The sequence below is a fragment of the Chrysemys picta genome, chromosome 9 (assembly GCF_011386835.1).
Source record: "Chrysemys picta bellii isolate R12L10 chromosome 9, ASM1138683v2, whole genome shotgun sequence".
NCBI classification, from domain to species: Eukaryota; Metazoa; Chordata; order Testudines; family Emydidae; genus Chrysemys; species Chrysemys picta.
This window is the reverse complement of record NC_088799.1, coordinates 28,881,063-28,900,744: the sequence shown is the minus strand read 5'-3', so window position 1 is coordinate 28,900,744 and position 19,682 is coordinate 28,881,063. Positions and strand designations below refer to the sequence as shown.

The 19,682-nt window shown below is 40.9% G+C and overlaps 1 protein-coding gene across 3 annotated transcripts in view; it reads left to right on the top strand.

The window, feature by feature from the left end:
- The window catches only part of AGTR1 (angiotensin II receptor type 1), a 56,716-nt gene that overhangs the window by 25,253 nt on the left and 11,781 nt on the right, over nucleotides 1-19,682 (top strand). The gene's annotated exons all lie outside the window — the stretch shown is intronic.

Genomic DNA, 19,682 nt, shown 5'->3' with positions numbered 1-19,682 from the left:
AGGTCATCCTTATTTCTTGCAGAAGCGAATTCCATAGTGTACATTCAGCCCTGTGAACATTCTGACTTTCACACTCAAGATCCTTTCCTCGGTGATCAACACTTTCATTGTTCCAATGGAATGTAGCTGTCACAGCCAATGGGGGGAGGAATATCGCTCAGGTAGTGAGGCCCAAACATGGGGAGGGCTTTGAATATCAGGTCAGAGATTTTCATTGGACTCTCTATTGAAGGGAGAACCAATGCAGTGATGCATTTGCTGTGACCTGTGTTGACGATGCACTGTTTTTTAGTAGCATCTTGAGCTCTATCAAGGCAATGGCTTCATTTCTAGACATAGGCACCTCTGTGGGTGTTCCAGCCCTGGAGCACCCAAGGAAAAAAATTAGTGGGTGCCTAGCACCCTCCGATAGCCAGCTCCACCCTCCCACCCCCCAATGCCTCCCATCCACCGGTAGCCCCATTAATCAACTCCTCCCCCTCCCTTCCAGCGCCTCCAGCGTGCCGGGAACAGCTGGGGAAGAGGGGGAGGAACAGGGATGGGCCGTGCTCAGGAAAGGGGGTGGAACTGGGTGGGAAGAGGCGGGGCGAGGGCTTGGGAGAAGGGGTGGGGATGGGGCCTGGGGCAGGGCAGGAAGAGGCGGGGCAGGTGGGGACTTGGGGAGAAGGGGTTGGGTGAGGGCGGGGCCTGGGGCAGTGCATAGGGGTGAGCACTCCTGGGGCCCAGAGGAAGCCGGTGCCTGTGTTTCTAGATACAAGTTATACTATTCAAGCCTGGATGTCACAGACCTTGTTGAAATTGATGGCTGGGAACTCTCCCTTCAATTCATGTAACGAAGGATAAGTGAATGACAAGCCCCCACCTACAACAAAAGGAGTTTTGGATTCAATGACTGGAGATTGCTACAATTTGAGAGTCATGGGTGGCAATTTGGGGGGCATGTAAGTTGGGGGGGGAACATATGAATGCTCCCCAGGAGAGGTCTCGGGGTGGAGTGAGGGAATAGGGAAGAAAAGGGGCTCGAGGCTGCAGTGAGTGGAAGGAGGTTATGGGGAGGGGGATTAATGGGGATAAGTGGTAGGGGGAGGGGAGAAAGGGTGGGACAAAGATGAGGGAGGCATGACACCCCCAAGTTCTGCCAGTGCAGCCCAATCCCCCTACATCCTACAACTCTGCCAGTGCCACCCAACTTGTGCTCAAACCCCTGGCCACATCCACAAATTCACTTAGGTTGTGAGCTCTTTGGACTAGGGACTGTCTCTGTTATTACTGTGGCGCAGCAGTTATGGTTGTCACAATTTCTGTGTAAAGGTCGACCTTTCTAAGGCCTCTAAAATCAACATGCTTAGTTGGAGTCCTTTGAAATTTGGTGTTCAGGGAATTCAGGGTAGGATCACTGACCCAAAGTGTGGGAGGGGAAGAGTCATTCGAGATAGGGGTTGCAGAAATATAACCCTGAAAAAAAAAGAGCCCGTTTTTCAAAAAGTTGCTACGGGGGTAGGTTTTGAACAGAGCTACAGCTCAAACTATTGATGCAGGTCAAACTCACTCTACCAAGGAAGTGCACAGCCCCCACTGAATCTTTGGGGGACCCAGATTAATCATTGTATTTAAGAACTTGTTCACTTCTTCGCTTGTGAAGATGTGTTGTCCGGAAGAATTACAGTGTGCGTGCACCAATAAAGAAAAAAACACACAGGGCGAACTGGGGTTGAATGGGTGTCAATTGTACTGAGCCCTGAACTCAGTATGCCCCAAAACATCTGTAACATCTGAATAAATAAAGTGAAATGGGAGGGAGTGAGACCCCACTGAATATATGTAGCAGGGCCTCAAATTTCTCTCACTGGGCCTGAAACCATGAGAAGGTTTCTATGCAGCCACTTTGTTTTCCTGGTCAGTTGGAGGGAATATGTCAATGCCATTACTCTGGTGAACACCTTGACACTGATGTGTCTAGTCCAAACCTTTGTACACCTGTGCAATAAAGATTAAATAACTCATGTTGCTTGCCACAAGTTGTCTCTGTTATAATAGTTTCTTTTATAATGTCTCTGTTATAATGTTTTATGGGAAGATTTACAGTGAACACAGCAGAATAGTCACCACGTGGTCTAATCCAATTTTTTGTTATATCAGTGGGGGAGGAACTGGAGACATAGGGGGAAGAGGACAAGGGACAGGGAGAGGGGTTGCAGCTGCAGAGAGGGTGGGAAATGAGTATGGGTAGTAGGTAAACCTTGGAGTGGTTGAGAAAAATCTGTATTTTACTAGGCCTGGGGAGGGAGGGAAGGGCAAGTGGCTACTTCCTGATCACAGGACAAATTAATGTGGCATTTGCAAAGAGACATAGGGTCAAGGTTTGGAACTGACAATGCAGGTACCTTGACTGCTGAGGGAAAATACATATGTATGCAGCCAGGGTTGCCAGCATGTGGATTCTGGGCAATTGCTGTATCACAAGCTTGCAGAAGTCGGTGAGAGAGCAAGGAGTACACCACGACATGGGGATTGCTGATTATAGGCTGTTTTTCAGTGGAGAGAGGTGGCCTCCGTTGGCATCATGTTTTGCCCACTCTGCATCGCCTAACCGATGGCTTTTGAGGTTGTGATGAACATCCAGCGAATCTGTAATGTTTTGGAATGCAGTGATTCTGCAGCATTTTTTAGTTCAGTCCCAAGTCAGAGAGAGTTTTTTCCATTAACTGCAGTCAGAGCATAGTCAGGCCCTTTATAAGGAAGAAGAGCATATGGAAATCAAAGGTCACCTTTTGAACCAAATCCAACTGAAAAATGAAACTTACAAAGTGAAGTACTTTGCTAAAACTGTATGGCAAATTGGAAAATAGCACTCTTTCAGCTAACCCTTCCACAAATGCGCTGCAAAGCAGCAAACAGCATACAACAAATTGTGGTATATATAAAAGTATTGTAAAACAAAAGTATTTTAAAACAAAAAGCCAGTTTAGTGTTAATGTCTGAACACCAGTAAAGTTGCACAATCCTAGGGTGGTGCAATCTATCATGTATGAATAGAAACTGTACATCAGGATTTCCCAACTTCTGGCAGCAGAGCACAAATGAGAGATGGGAAATTACAGCTGCTAGGTCTATGTAGAATTAACTATATGCTGCTAAATATGAAGAAATATATATAATGTTCCTGGACATTGTAAGTATTAGTGCAAAGGCAAAATTGTAACCAAAAGTTTCATCATTGTTACAACTGATGTAGTTCCCATATGTGGAATTACCACTCTGTAGTTTACTCACAACTAGGGCTGTCGGTTAATCGCAGTTAACTCACGCGATTAACTCAAAAAACTGTGATTAAAAAAAAATGAATCATCATTAATCACACTGTTAAACACTAGCATACCAAATGAAATTTATTAAATATTTTGATGTTTTTCTACATTTTCAAATATACTGATTTCTATTACAACACAGAATACAAAGTGCACAGTGCTCACTTTATATTATTTTTTTACAAATATTTGCACTGTAAAAATGATAAACAAAAGAAATAGTATTTTTTCTATTCATCTCATACAAGAACTGTAGTGCAATCTCTTTATTGTATAAGTGTAACTTACAAATGTAGATTTTTTTGTTACATAACTGCACTCAAAAACAAAACAATGTAAAACTTCAGAGCCTACAAGTCCACTCAGTCCTACTTCTTGTTCAGTCAATCGCTAAGACAAACAAATTTGTTTACATTTACAGGACATATTGCTGCCTGCTTCTTATTTACAATATCCCCTGAAAGTGAGAACAGGCATTTGCATGGCACTTTTGTAGCCAGCATTGTAAGGTGTGTATGTGCCAGATATGCTAAACATTCATATGGCCCTTCATGCTTTGGCCACCATTCCAGAGGACATGCTTCCATGCTGATGACACTCGTTAAAAAAATAATGCATTAATTAAATTTGTGACTGATCTCCTTGGGGGAGAATTGTATGTCTCTTGTTCTGTTTTACCCGCATTCTGCCATAGATTTCATGTTATAGCAGTCTCAGATGATGACCCAGCACATGTTCATTTTAAGGACACTTTCAGAGCAGATTTGACAAAATGGAAAGAAGGTACCTGTAGCGGGTGGAGTGGACACCCGCTCCTGCCCTGAGGGGTTGGAAAAGCCTTGCAGAGGGCTGGGGCTGTTGCAAGGAGAAGCAGCTACTGAGCTGATTGGGGGAAGTGGCTGCAGCTGGGCCAGACCCTAATCAGAGCCCAGATGGCCTGTATAAAGAGGCTGGGAGCCAGGAGCTCAAGAGTCTCTCTCTGAAGGCAGAGTGCAAATATTTGTAATAAAAATAATATAAAGTGAGCACTGTACACTTTTTATTCTGTGTTGTAATTGATATAAATATATTTGAAAATGTAGAAAACATCCACAAATAATTAAATAAATGGTATTCTATTATTGTTTAACAGCCTGATTAATCGTGCGATTATTTGCAATTAATTTTTTAATTGCGTGGTTATTCACGATTAATTTTTTTAATCACTTGACAGTGTGTAGGCACAACAAATGTGTAGGCAATTTAGCACACTTTTTTATTGATACAGTGTAGTATTATTAAATATTATTTCTGCCTTTCAATAGTAACAAGATGTTTTACTAAAGCAAAAACTTTTCTGAATAAATGTTGTTAGTACTTGGCTAGTCCTGCCTTAAAGGCCTGATCGAAAGCCCACTGATGTCAATGGGAGTCAGGCCCTATGATTTTGACATGCTGGAGGCATGACTTTGTTCCAAGATGCCCAGGAAGCTCTCTCCTGCCCCATACGCAGCAGGTGGGTCACTCATCCCATTCCAACTTCTTGGCTTTCAGAATGGCCAGGTCCGTGCAGACAGAGAGCAGTGATGAAGCACACTAGGGTTCTGTTCAATATCTTCCTCAATGATTTAGATAATGGCACAGAGAATGCACTTATTACATTTGCAGACGATACCAAGTTTGGAGGGTTGCAAGTGCTTTGGAGGATAGGATTAAAATTCAAAATGATCTGGACAGTCTAGAGCAATGGTCTGAAGTAAATAGGATGAAATTCAATAGGGACAAATGCAAAGTACTCCACTTAAGAAGGAACAAGCAGTTGCACATACAAAATGGGAAATGACAGCCTAGGAAGAAGTACTGCGGAAAGGGATCTGGGGGTCATAGTGGATCACAAGCTAATATGAGTCAACAGCGTTGCAAAAAAAATTGAACAGCAATCCAGGATGTATCAGCAGGAGTGTTGTAAGCAAGACACAAGAAGTAATTCTTTTACTCTACTTCATACTGATAAGACCTCAACTGGAGTATTGTGTTCAGTTCTGGGCATCATATTTCAGGAAGAATGTGGAGAAAGTGGAGAAAGTCTAGAGAAAAGCAACAAAAATGATTAAAGGTCCAGAAGGAAGACCTTATGAAGGAAGATTGAAAAAATTGGATCTGTTTAGTCTGGAGAAGCGAAGACGGGGGGAGAGGGGAGGCCATAACAGTTTTCAAGTACATAAAAGGCTGTTATAAGAAGTAGGGAGAAAAATTGTTGTTCTTAACCTCTGAGAATAGGACAAGAAGCAATGGGCTTAAATTGCAGCCAGGATAGTTTAGGTTGGTCAATAGGGTGGTTAAGCACTGGAATAAATTGCCTAGGGAGATTGTGGAATCTCTGTCACTGGATATTTTTCAGAGCAGATTAGACAAACACCTGACAGGCATGGTCTAGATAATATTTGGCCCTGCCTTGAGTGCAGGGGCTGGACTAGATGACCTCTTGAGGTCGGTTCCAGTCCTATGATTCTATGATAAGCGAGTGGGCTGGAAATAAGGCTGTAATTGCTGTATTCTCCTCACCAATCCCTGCAGATTACTAGAAAGAAAGAATGCTGCTTCAGGCTGAACCTTGGCCAAGAGAGGCCCTGGCAATGTAGTCCTATTGGAGCTGCACAGCTAGGACATTGGAGTGAGCAGGATATTGGAGCCTCAAAGCACAGGCCCTCTATGCAGATGCTCCTTGTTTCCTCTGAATCTTGGCGGATCTGCTGGCTTCTGGGGGTAGAAGAACTCATTTTGTCTGTTGGTAGGGGGAAGGGGCAAATCCAGTCCTCCTCCAATGACATTACTTTGGGGGAAATTCCCAAGGAGAGCCTCATGGAGTGTTCCTCTGCAAAAGTGCAGATGTGTCCCCCACCCCAGCATTTAGGTGAGGCCTGTTGTTCCTGCTGACTTTTGCCACAGTCTGCTCTCATGCAAAGTGCTGAATTTGGGTCTGTGCAGGTGAAAGCCTTTTTTTCTTTCTTCTGTCTTTTAAACCCAGCCTAGAAAATTGGTGGCACTGGTGACATCCGTTCACCTTGGGTTTTACAGCCACCACCGATGTCCAACCCTTCTCCCCATCTCCATCATCCCCCATTTTCTCAGATCCCTTTGTTTTCTCTCAAAAATATTGCTGTTTTTGCTGGATCTGAGATACAACCAGTCATTCCTTAACTCTGTAAGGATTCACCATCAGACAGAATGTAACTACCTTATTTGACACAAACATGAGACATGGTAGTGAAAAGTAGAATACACAATTTATTTCTGTTTGTCTGGCATGAAGTAATATAACTAATTTGTGGTTCCCTGTTGTTCCTCTATTGACATGATAGATAGTCTTCCAGTCCCCAAATAAATAAATACCATTGTAGCAATCAACTACACCTCTACCTCGATATAACACTGTCCTCGGGAGCCAAAAAATCTTACCGAGTTATTGGTGAAACCGCGTTATATCGAACTTGCTTTGATCCACCAGAGTGCGCAGCCCCACCCCCCCCCGGAGCACTGCTTTACCGCATTATATCCGAATTCATGTTATATCGGGTCACGTTATATCGGGGTAGAGGTGTACTACAGAAGTTCACCTCTGAGTAGATTTAGAAGTCTCAGAGGGAGGAAAGCGCTACAATGATGTTTACTTTTATGGGGCCTGGCGGACTGCCTAACTCAAAAGAGAATTATTTTAGTATAACAATTATATAAACACCATCATGTCTCACAAGGGCCCCAAGGGTTAATGTGAGAGTTAGGTGTGTAAACAGAAGGAGGGGGGGAAGGAAATCAGACAACTACTATTTTAAAACCTGAAACTGATTTTACAGGAAATTAAATATATCAAGACCTTTAAGTCTAAAATTGACAGTTTTGGGTACTAAAAATCAATATAGAATCACATTGCCATGTACTTTTCCAAAATCCCAATTTTAAAAAATGGTGCTTTTTTAATAATAACAAAAGTAGATCTGAAGTGGAATCTTCATACAACTTCAACAACAAAAATACCACCCACTAAATAGGAAAATGAATGTTTAAGTCAAGTAGACCTAGAATTAGCTAAAATTACTTTCAGTATTATTCTCTGGCTGGTATTTAAAAAAAATGCTGTATAATTAATAACACAGAGAGCTAAAAATCTTACAGAATAATATTTAGTTGTCAAGTATTTTCATTCACAACTTTATAGGAAACTATAATTTTTTTCCCAGACTGCAAATACACTTTTTTAACATTTGCATCAGGAAATTTAGGGCGATCAAACTCCATGTGTCCTTGGAAAAACAAATGTCAGGCTCTTGCTCCATGATTTACTAGAACAGGATACTGGGTTAGATGTCAGCAAAACCGGGAATATCCTAGATTAATAGCAATTGGAGAGAGAAAACAACTACACCTCTACCCCGATATAACATGACCCAATATAACATGAATTCGGATATAATGCGGTAAAGCAGTGCTCGGGGGGAGGGTGGGCTGCACACTCCGGCGGATCAAAGCAAGTTCGATATAACGCAGTTTCACCGATAACGTGGTAAGATTTTTTGGCTCCCGAGGACAGCGTTATATCGGGGTAGAGGTGTATTATGTCCTATAATCCATCCTAAATTTGCTCCTTCTGCTATACTCGTCAGTGCTTAAATGCAAAGCTTAAGGATAGTACTTTTTTGTACTGTGTTTGTGTCTTTGAAGCAATTCTTCATGTAAACAACATTCTGGGGTTGACACTGAATGATGACACTTGAAAATATAAAACTGTTTTTTATATTTTTTTAAAATAGGAAATACAGACCTCTAGTGGTCAGAATGTCATACATAGTGTGAAGTAGATTTCAGAGCAAATTAAACAGCATCACTACAATTATTGCTATTATCTTCTTTCCATTGGTTTTCCATTCCAGAAAACAAAAAAATATCCTTCAAAATACCTTCCCCATAATTTCAACCCTGGTTACTCTTTCTGAAAGCAGATGATTTCCCACAGAGAATGCACATTAATCTGCACTTTTCCCTTATAGAAACTTGCACTAGTAAAACTGAGCAAAGTTGAAGGAGGTTTGGGAACGAAATGAAAAAAATTAAAGGAAAGCAGGCGGGGGGGGGGGAAGAAAAGTATGAAAAACAACTGTAAGTAAGGAGGAAAAGCAAGAAATGAAAATAATTTGATTTTTCTAAGTATCGAAGTATGTAGAAGGAGATAAATACAGAGGAGAGTTCCCAGCATCACAGTGCATAAATAGTACCAGTTTACAGGCTAACAATAGCTGGGCCTCTGCTACTCCAGAGCCAATAACATGAAAGCTAATTTGACAAGGAAAGTCAGTGTTTCACTCTAATGGAGAAATTCACATCCTCCTAAGATGTCAGGCCTCACCCTTGCAGTTTGTTTGCTGGCTATGAAAAACTGGCTCCATAAAGCAGCCAAGCTTTTACCATGGCAGCTTAAAAACTGTTGTCACATTTGAAAACTCTTGTCACAAACTGAAAATTTTAAGATATTTAAAATTAAAAATATTTTGGTCTAAAAAAATGGTATTTAGATCATCTAACTGTCCAGGGCAAGCAATAACTCACTCTTTCTACTCATGCATTACTTCAGCTGAAAATATTAACCAAGTATATAGAGTACACAATTAGCCTAATTGTGCCATTCTTACAAAGCCTAAATAGAAACACAATGAAAGAAAGAAACCAAAATAATTACTGCAAGTTAGGGCCCCAATCCTGCAAACACTTGAACACACAGGAGTAGTCCTGCTGAGCTCACTGGGATTATATACTTGTATTAATGGACTGAAGCATACATGGGAGTAGCACAGGGTCAGCCAAAAGCATATCAATGCAGAACTTACAAATAGGCATTGTTTTTCAAACAATAGTACTTTTACCCAGTATATTTTAACAGTCAATACAAGGACATACATTCACTAATTCTTGTGAAACATAAAACCAAAAATGTAGCTTAATCCAATTCAAAAGATTGTAGCAGAAAGAAAGCACTTAACAAATAATACTGGTAGTGAGTTCTCATGTGATTATGGTAGTTGCTTAGTGAACGAGTCCAAATACGTTAGAAATGGACAGGAAGGCATATAGTTCTTGGGATTTCTGGTGACTCACACACTAAACCACTGTTTTATCTAATTATTCCAAAATTTGCCCAAGCAGCAACAAATTCAACAATTATTATTAAAGCTGCTTTTGTAGGTTTCTTTTCTGTTTGCGTGTATGATACAAATGAGTATATCTGGTGAAAAGTTTCTAATTCTGTATTGTATTTCTCTAATTCTATTCTTCATGATTACATTTTTAAAAAGTTAAAGTCTTAGGCACTAAGCATTGTGAAACATGTGGAGAGGCTGTCACGTGACTGTAAAGCCCATGCAAATAGAAAGACTCCCTTACTTATATAAATACATGGTGTGATTTAAAGGCAGGAGCACATTTCTTACAGTCTCCTCAGCCTACATGTGGGCTCCTCAGCAGTAACTCTGGACTAGAGAGACCTAAGGAAGCCATTCGGCGGGGGGAGGTTAGAAAGCCCTGAACCAGCAGAAGGGCAGATTGTGGCTGAACACAGATTGAGTTTGACAGGTCTGAGGAGTTCATGTCTTGACAGAAGAGGGCACATGCCATAGCTCCCTAAAAACCTATAAGAAACTGGGAAAGTCTCTGGCACTTAGTTCTGAACCGAGCAGCATTCTCTGAACCCTTGCCACCCTCCATTCCAATCTCTGCCTCCCTGCCAGGAAGGCCCTGAGGCTGCTGCTGCCTGTTCTCCCACCTGGTTGTTCTACGCCAGCTGGATGCCACTAGGGTGAGCCCTGAGAGCAGAGGAGAAGAGCCTTCAGTGGCAGCACCACAGGAGCGCTTGAAGTCCAAGAATTGTAACTGCAGGGGAAACCCCGTGGCTCAGCTCAATCCCTGCTGGGATTGTGATAGGCTTTAGCTGGAGCTGGACAAGCACACAGAAAATATGAAAGAAAATCCCCTGCAGCTATTTGCATATTCTTATTTAGGATTGTAACTAAAGTGAGGTCAGGCCGCATAGTTTGGAAAGCCTGGTGTATAGTGTCCATCAGCCTATTATATATACTAAAAAAAGATTTTTAAAATAAACTTATCTTTAAATCTGAGAATCTGAACATGCTTCTATCTTGAACTGCAAGTTACAGCTGTTACATGGAAAGCTGCCCTAGGGAACAGTCTGAAAACAGCAGCTTATTCTAGACAGGCCACTGAGTAGCCATCATATTGTTAACACTTTTTGCTTCTATTGACTTGTACTGGATTGAACCAGCAATCTAGAGGAAGCAGCCTCTCTGGCAGTGCTCATCAGGCTTCACCATCAAGTCTTCCCACTGTACCATAAGTCTGGGCGTAGGAGCAATCTGTTGATCACAGAGCTCTTTAGAATTAAGTCCACCCTGCGTTAACTTATCCTATTTAAGCACTTGTATTTTTTCTGCCAAAATATCTTGTCATGTAGAGGCAGAGAGGAGTGTCATTAAGTATATCTGCTACTTTATCTTTTGTATCTGTGTTTGTTAAACAAGAATTCTACCACCACCTACTTTTTCTGTGGGTAGGCTTTGGGTCTAGTTGGTTGCAGAGTGTTTACAGGATGCAGTCTGTCTCATTGCCATGAGAAGCAGGAAAGGAGGATGAACTTGTGATTATATGAGGTGGAAGAAAGTACAGTCACTTATGGCTGTGGGAATGAACATGCTGTTTATACTGCTGTATAGCAAAAGGACAATGAAATAAAAAGCTTGTAAAGCCTTAACAGTTTTGCAGCAACCAGTAACAACAGACCTAGAGAAGAAATGAAAGCAAGACTAATACCTGGGACAGAGTTTTTTAAAAAAGGAACAAACACTTTTTAGTATAGAACATATTATTCCAAAACATTTTCCAGCCTGTCTCAGGAAGTTTACTCTGAGTTAAATCCACGGTCCTCTTATGTGAAAAGAAGATTTCATCCTTATAAACACAGAGAAGTCTTATTTCTCATTTACAGGGGCAACAAATAATCCAGCCAGCATCAGGAGAAGAAAAGGGCGTATTACCTACTGTAATACAGCTAAATGCTTAAGGCTGGGTCTGCCTGTATCGATAGAGTCAGTGCCAAAGCACAAATATTGAAAGCATTTTTGTTTGTTTATTTGTTTCAAACCTGACTTGTGACATCTGGTTACCCATTTATAGCTAATGAAGTTTTCACAGGAAGCTGGAGTCAGTGGTATCTCATCTTATGTTTCAGTTGGCAAAGCACTATTTACCTTGCCTGGGCCAGCATCCTGCCTTGTTACCATAGGCAGTTTAATTAGGATGCATGCTCATCCAACACAGGAAATGAATAGAGTGGTAAATAATAGCTAGTAGAACAGTCTGAAACCCTGCATTACCAGTGACTTATAATCATTGTAATTAAAAAAAATAAAAGGTCAAACAGGACAGTAATGTACAACAAGGATTAGCAGCTCACCAGACACTTAGCTTAGAGATTGACTCTGAAGCAGCCCCCACCCCCTATTCTCAGTCACTTGAAATCAATCCTTTTAGCAAATGCTACTGCCATGTCACCCTTAAAGTTCCCAGGCACTGGCTAGAGTAAAATCTGTCTGTCTGCAGCCTCTGTGTTTGTCTTTTATGCACCCTTCAGACTATTTTGATGCTTTGGCTGTCATTGATGAAGTAATGATGCAGATTGCAGTAGGTGAAGTGTCCCCACACTAAAGTATTCTATTCTGTATAGCTTTAATGTAACTAAACCCCAATGATGTCTAGCAAAGAAAGAGCACAGTTCACTGCAAGGAATTGATATCAACAGTGATGTTTCATCACACCTCTCAGAGCTGCCATCTTGAGTAGCTCTTCAGAAGGAATGAGTTTCCACTTCAGGTTTGAAGTTTTTTCTATCGCTTTAAAGTTTCCAGAGCAGTGAGGGGGATGTGCATCTCCTGAGAAGCAAAACCAATTGTGTCGTCTTTTGAAATGTTAACGAGTTCCTTAGACTGTAAAAGTCCCATTTGAGCATTAGCAATGCTTTCCTTACTGGAACTTAAGATGTCAGGCCATTCAGAAATTCAGTCTCGCAGTGATATAAAGCCATTTGTGCGCTCAAATATATAGAGCACAACATAGATGGTAAGGTCATACAGCCAGGTGATAAGGTTACAAGTGTGTGTCACTGTTAGTCAATCAAGGGAAATTTACACATGTGTTTCTCCTAGGGAGACATGGTCCATGTCTTCCTAGGGAGATATTTGCACTCAAAGGAAATGTCTTTCCATATTCCTATTGAATGCAAACACTTTACAGAGCAACTCTGTGTGTTTCAAACACTTCAAATATATCCACAAAAACATTCTTTTCTTTCTGATGCATCAAAATCTCTTATAAGGAAAATGCACAAAACTAAGTTTCTTACCTTATTCCTTCTTAATAATCATCTCTTTCTCCACTCTCCATTTCCTCAGCTCTGTAGTATTTTTTAAAGTATTATTTTGGTATTTCTCATTTTGTAATTAAAATTAGCATATTTTCCATTTTTGTACATGTGTATTTGAATAATTAATAACATATTTGAAATTGCTTGATATACTTTGAAGAAGATAACATGCCAAATTCATCCCTGGTGTAACTCTACTGAAATCAGTGGTGTTACACCAGAAATGAGCTTGGCCTGTTAACTTTGAAACAGCTGTTTTAATTTAGTATTCACGTACAGCAATTCAAAACTCTTTCGTGACCAAGGCCCTGATTCTACTTATGAAATGCTGAACTTCCTTATTTCCCCCCTCACTTCAAAGGGAGTTGAGGCCATTCAGTTCCTCACAGAAAGTGCTCACAAACTTACAGGGTCAGGCTCAAATTAACAAACTTGATTTTATTGCTGATTGTAATGAATTTTAGTACATTTAAGGTAGGTGCTTGTTTACAAACATTTAAAACACAGATAACAATAGTTAGCATTAATCAAGGCCACTGCTGTCATCAGAAACATTAGCCACCATGTGAGCAGGAGGGGGAAGTCAAAACCTAAATACTGATGCATACCCCAAAGCACACTAGACTTTGGCTATGTGGTCCATTGCCAAAGGGAATAAATTCCAAAGGTCGGGCCAATCTACAGAGAGAGCCTGGTATTCCTGCTGGATATTAGAAGTGCTTCAAGATTCATGGACTGCACAACCATAAAAGCTGCAACCTGTTTTGAGAGGAAACTACTTAACCCCTCTGCAGAGCGACATCTACCAAATGTTGCATTAGACATGACTGTTGACCCTTTGCTATGAAATCCACAGTTGTATTCAATACACATCTTATGTCACAATTCCACCAACCTTACACACATAGAGTAGGACATTACTACTTGGAATCAATGGGTCTGCTCATGGAGTAAGGTCCAGCTCAGCACAACACTGGTAGAATCAGGTTCTTAGCTAGCATATAAGAGGTCAGACTAGATGATAATTGTTCTTTCTGGCCTTCAAATCTATAAGTTTCTATTGGTAAAAGTGATCCTGAAATGATAGAATTCATGACTCCAAGGAATGATGGGAGAGACAACAGCAGAATAAAGACAATGGATTTCAAGAAGGCAGACTTTACCAAACTCAGGGAGTTTGCTTCTCATGGGATATAAGGGGGAAAACAGTTTGAGAGAGCTGCAGTTTTTCAAAGAGTTATTATTTAAGGGCATAAGATCAAACTAACCCACTGTGTAGAAAAGATAGGAAGTATGCCAAGAGACCCCCCTGGCTTAACTAGGAGATTTTCAATGATCTGAAACTCAAAAGAGAGTCCTACAAAAGTAGAAAATGGGTCAAATTCTGGGTCAAAGGATGAATATAAAGTATGTATGGACAAAATTAGAAAGGCCAAGGCACAAAATGAAATTAAACTAGCTAGAGACATCAAGGGGAACAAGAAAACATTCTACAAATACATTAGAAGCAAGAGGAAGACCAAGGACAGGGTAGGCCAATTACTCAATGACGGGGGAAAGACAATAACAGAAAATGTGGAAATGATAGACGTGTTAAATGTATTTTTTGTTTCAGTTTTCACCAGAAAGGTTAGTAGCAATTGGACATCTGACATACTGAATGCCAGTGAAAATAAAGTAGGATCTGAAGCTAAAATAGGAAAAGAACAAAGTTAAAAATTGCTTAGACAAGTTAAATGTCTTCAAGTCGGCAGGGCCTGATGAAATACATCCTAGAACTGACAGAGGAGATATCTGAGCCATTAGCAATTATCTTCAAAAACTCATGGAAGACTAAAAAGATTCCAGAGGACTGGAATAGGGAAAATATATGCCAATCTATAAAGAGGGGAATAAGGACAACCTGGGGAATTAAGCTGACTGGTCTGTAATTTCAGTACCTGGAAAGATAATGGAGCAAATAATTAAGGAATCAATTTGCAAACACCTAAAAGATAATAAGGTGATAACAGTCAGCATGGCTTTGTCAAGAACAAATCATGTCAAACCAACCGAATAGCTTTCTTTGACAGGGTAACAAGTCTTGTGGATGAGTGGAAGTAGTAGATGTGGTATATCTTGACTTTAGTAAGGCTTTTGATACTGTCCCACGTGACCTCCCTATAAACAAACTAGGGAAATATAGCCTAGGTGGAGCTACTATAAGATGGGTGCATAATTGGTTGGAAAACCATTTCCATAGAGTAGTTATCAGTGGTTTACAGTCAAGCTAGAAGGGCATATCATGTGGGGTCCTGCAGAGATCAATGCTAGATTTGGGTCTGTTCAATATCTTCATAAATGATTTAGACAATGGCATAAGGAGCACACTTGTAAAGTTTGTGGAGAATACCAAGCTGGGAGGGGTTGCAGGTTCTTTGGAGAATAGGATTAAAATTCAAAATGATCTGGACAAACTGCAGAAATGGTCTGAAGTAAACAGAATGAAATTCAATACGGACAAATGCAAGGTACTCCACTTAGGAAGGAACAATGAATTACACACATGCAAAATGGGAAATGACTACGTAGGAAGGAGTCCGCGGAAAGGGATCTGGGGGTCATAGTGGATCACAAGCTACTATGTGTCAACAGTGTAACACTGTTGCAAATTAAAAAATTGAACAGAAATCTGGGATATATCAGCAGGAGTGATGTAAGCAAGACACAAGAGATAATTCTTCCACTCTACTTCATTCTGATAAGGCCTCAACTGGAGTATTGTGTCCCGTTCTGAGCCCCACATTTCAGGAAAGATGTGGACAAATTGGAGAAAGTCCAGAGGACAGCAACAAAAATGATTAAAGGTCTAGAAAACACGACCTATGAGGGAAGATTGAAAAAACTGGGTTTGTTAAATCTAGAGAAGAGAAGACTGAGAGGGGACATAACAGTTTTCAAAGACATAAAAGGTTGTTACAAGGAGGAGGGAGAAAATTGTTCTCCTTAACCTCTGAGGATAGGACAAGAAGCAATGGGCTTAAATTGCAGCAACGGCAGTTTAGGTTGGTCATTAGGAAAAACTTCCTGTCAGAATGGTTAAGCATTGGAACAAATCACCTAGAGAGATTGTGGAACCTCCGTCACTAGAGGTTTTTAAGAACAGGTTAGACACACACCTGTCAGAAATGGCCTAGTTATTTCTTAGGGCAAGTCTGCACTACAATGCTACATCAGCACAGCTGCATTCATGCAGCTGCATCGCAGTAGCGCATCTGGGGAAAATATGCTATGCCGATGTGATGCGAGAGCGCTCTCCCAGGGGCACAATTACTCCACCTAGTCAAGAAGCGGAAGCTATGTCGGTGGGAGAGCAACTCTCACCAACATAGTGCCGATGTGCAAGCATGAACCTTAGGGATGGGGGAGACTTTTTCACACCCCTGAGTGACGCAAGTTATATCGACTTAGGCTGTAGAGTAGACCCGCTCTTAGTCCTGCCTTGAATGCAGGGGACTGGACTAGATCTATTGAGGTCCCTTCTGGTCCGATACTTCTGTGATTCTATATGAATGAAGCAACAGACGTCTGACGAAGTGGGTATTCACCCACGAAAGCTTATGCTCCAATACGTCTGTTAGTCTGTAAGGTGCCACAGGACTCTTTGTTGCTTTTTACAGATCCAGACTAACACGGCTACCCCTCTGATATATGAATGAAGAAAGGCTATAATGACTAACCGACTGTACAGTCCCAGCCTGGAGCTGAGGCAAGTTATAAAAAGATGGACCATGTTGTTGCAGAGCACAAGCTACAAAAATATGCATTCACAGGAGTTCACATCATGTTGGGTGGCTCCACAGCGTGCTTCAGGGGAGTATTTGCTATTTTCCTTATAGGCTCTGGATAATGTGACTGGCCACAAAGCTAAAACCTGTGACATGCCAGATTTTGTGAGGCATGGACAGCCATGAATTTGAGCCTGAGGGGTTAATAAGTTAACATGCCACTGATAATCAGAATATAAGGTATTTGTTGTGCCAGCTGGTTTAGCGTGACTTTTTTACGTGAAAAAATGGTAAAAATAACTGAGGATTGATTGGGAGGGTTTTTGTTGTTGTTGTTTTGTTTTTTTTTTTTGTTTTGTTTGTTTGTTTTTTGAGGCATTTGTAACAAATGAGGTACCTAGATTGTAATTTACAGAAGGAGTTGCTGAGATTGGGAGGAATTAATTGTAGTTCTTGCAGGGCCGGCTCCAGGGTTTTGGCCGCCCCAAGCAGCCACACACAAAAAAAAAAAAAAGCCGCGATCGCGATCTGCGGCGGCAATTCGGCGGAAGGTCCTTCACTCCTAGCGGGAGTGAGCGTCCGCCAAATTGCCGCCGAATAGCTGGGCCTGCTGCCCCTCTCCGGAGTGGCCGCCCCAAGCACCAGCTTGCCAAGCTGGTGCCTGGAGCCGGCCCTGAGTTCTTGGTAAACGTTTTGTATTTAAAGCTACATTTAATTAGATATTCCAGTCTTGGTGTAATTCCCAAGAAGCTAAATCTTGAAATTGCCCTTTTATCTTTTTTTAAATTAATCAGCTTTGTAAGTCCGGCATTATTCCTAGAACAAGGAAGTGTATCAGAAGGATAAATGAGGCATTAACAGATCATTACTCATGGAAAAAAAACATTTGAGGCTCACTCCATTTTTAGAAAAGAGCAACCTGTTAAAGTAAAAGGATGATCTTGTGGCTCAAGGCACTGAACTTCAGGAGATCTAATTCAATTCCTGGCTCTGCCTGATTTCCTGTCTGATCTTGGGCAAGTCACTTAGGCCCAGATTTTTAAAGGTTTTTAGGCATTCCTCAGCTAAACACTGGAAGGCCAAAGTGACTTGGGCACCTAGGCACTTAAGTCCCATTAACTTTCAGTGAGACTTAGGCTACGTTGACACTGCAGTCCGAGGTGTGATGGCAGCTTGCGTAGGCTTTACAAGCCTTCTTTGAATCCTGGGTAAGGAACCACTGTGTCTTCACTGCTGTTTTTAGGCATGCTAGCATGGGTATGCCTACCCAAACTGCAATCAGGCCTTCAACTGCAGTGTAGACATACTCTGAGGCTATTTCGATGCTGCGCTGCATAGTGTGGACTACAGGGGTGTGAACTGCAGTGCGCACCAAAGTGCTGCGCTGTAACTCCGGCATGCGGACACTGCCAGCATGATACCTAGTTCGCGTTAACTTAGCCCTCTTCTAACAGGACTACATTAGTACAAACTAGGTACCTTTTAGTTCATGCCAACAGGATCCACATGGGGCGGATACAGCGCAGCACTTTGGTGCATGTTGCAATTCACACCCAGCCCAAACTGCAGGGCTGTGTAGACAAGCCCGTAGACTTGTAAATCAGATAAATGTTGCAACACTGAGCAGAACACCTAAATACCTTTAAAAATCTGAGCTTTAATTTCTCTGTGTCTAGGTTTCCCATTTTTTTAAAAAAGGGAAAATAATACTCCCATTGTCTGGCTTGTATGTTTAGGTTTTAAGCTCTCTGAGACAGGAAGTGTCTCCCACTATGTCCCACTATGTCTGTGTAAAACTTTTAGAGTGATCTTAATTGGAACCTCTGGTGCCACTGTAGTACAAATAATGAGCAACAACAAAGTATCAGTATTAGTCCCTGAAGTTTTCCATTGCCTGTACAGTATATAGTTAGATTCTTTAGATGCAGATGTCTTTTTTTTTTAAATGAAGTAAAGTAGTTATAATGCCCCAGTGGTTTAGGGGCATATTCATTTTTGTAATAGTGACTTAACATTTACCAGGTTGTTTTAAGAGTAAAGCCAATATATTAATCTGTGTTTCGGGCACAAGTTAGGTTTGATAGTCAGCTAGGGTCCTCACAGACCTGTCAAATGAATGCTGTGTCATCTTGTAAGTTTCCACTAATTTGGGTGCAAAATTTGCTGGTCTGTAGGTGGTTGAGAAAATGTTTTGCCTGTTTCAGTTATAATTTAGTATCTGCACCCTGAGGTTCCAATTCATTAAGAAGTAAATTGTTTTTGCACACCATAGAAGCCCTAGCAAAGCCAAAGATGCCACATAAAATAGATTTTACACAACTTGCACATGTTTGCGCAGCTTGGATATATTTTTAGTAGACTTATGCCAAAATTTTCACACTTGGGCACCTAAATTTAGGCACTTAGATCCATATTTAGGCACTAACTGAAGAGGTAACAGGAGCTGTGATTCCTTCCCCTGAAACCTTTCTAAAGGTTTCAATGTGGGACAAAAACAATCTGGCCCTGGATTTTTACAGGTTTGTTTTCCATTGAAAAATATGATGTTTAATTGACAATCTAAATGGCTAGGATGTATAATTTGTGAGTGGTTTATGTGTTTACAATCCTGGTGAATGCAACAAACCACTAAGTTGTAAGACCCACTCGGTTCTGCCTATATAAACTCTAAATAGTCCTAAAAAATTAGGCTTAAACTACTATGTCAAAAGAACATTAGAGTACAGATACCATAGAACCAAATAAGTACCTAGCTTGAATTCACAGCTTTAGATAAAACTCCAGCCTATGGCACATGTATCATATTTACTGTATGAACTGGCATGACATCTAAGTATAGAATCTAAAAAACATCTGAGTAAGTTGGTCCATTTGGCACATTGAAAAAGTAGCCTGGATAGACAGAAGATTCTTCTAAAATGTAATTACTTGGGGTTTTTTTTATTCCCTGCCTGTTATCACAGTGAGGCTTTTTTGCATATAGTCATTAGCTATTTCTGCTTTAAGTTGCAGCCTCATTGAAAATTATACTGAATCTGAGTTTTAGCTTGCCTTAAAAAGAAGCTATTAATATTGAGCCAAATCCTAAAGACCTTACTCACGTTCAGTTCAGTTGACAAAGGTCTATTGACCTTCTTAACAGTATTA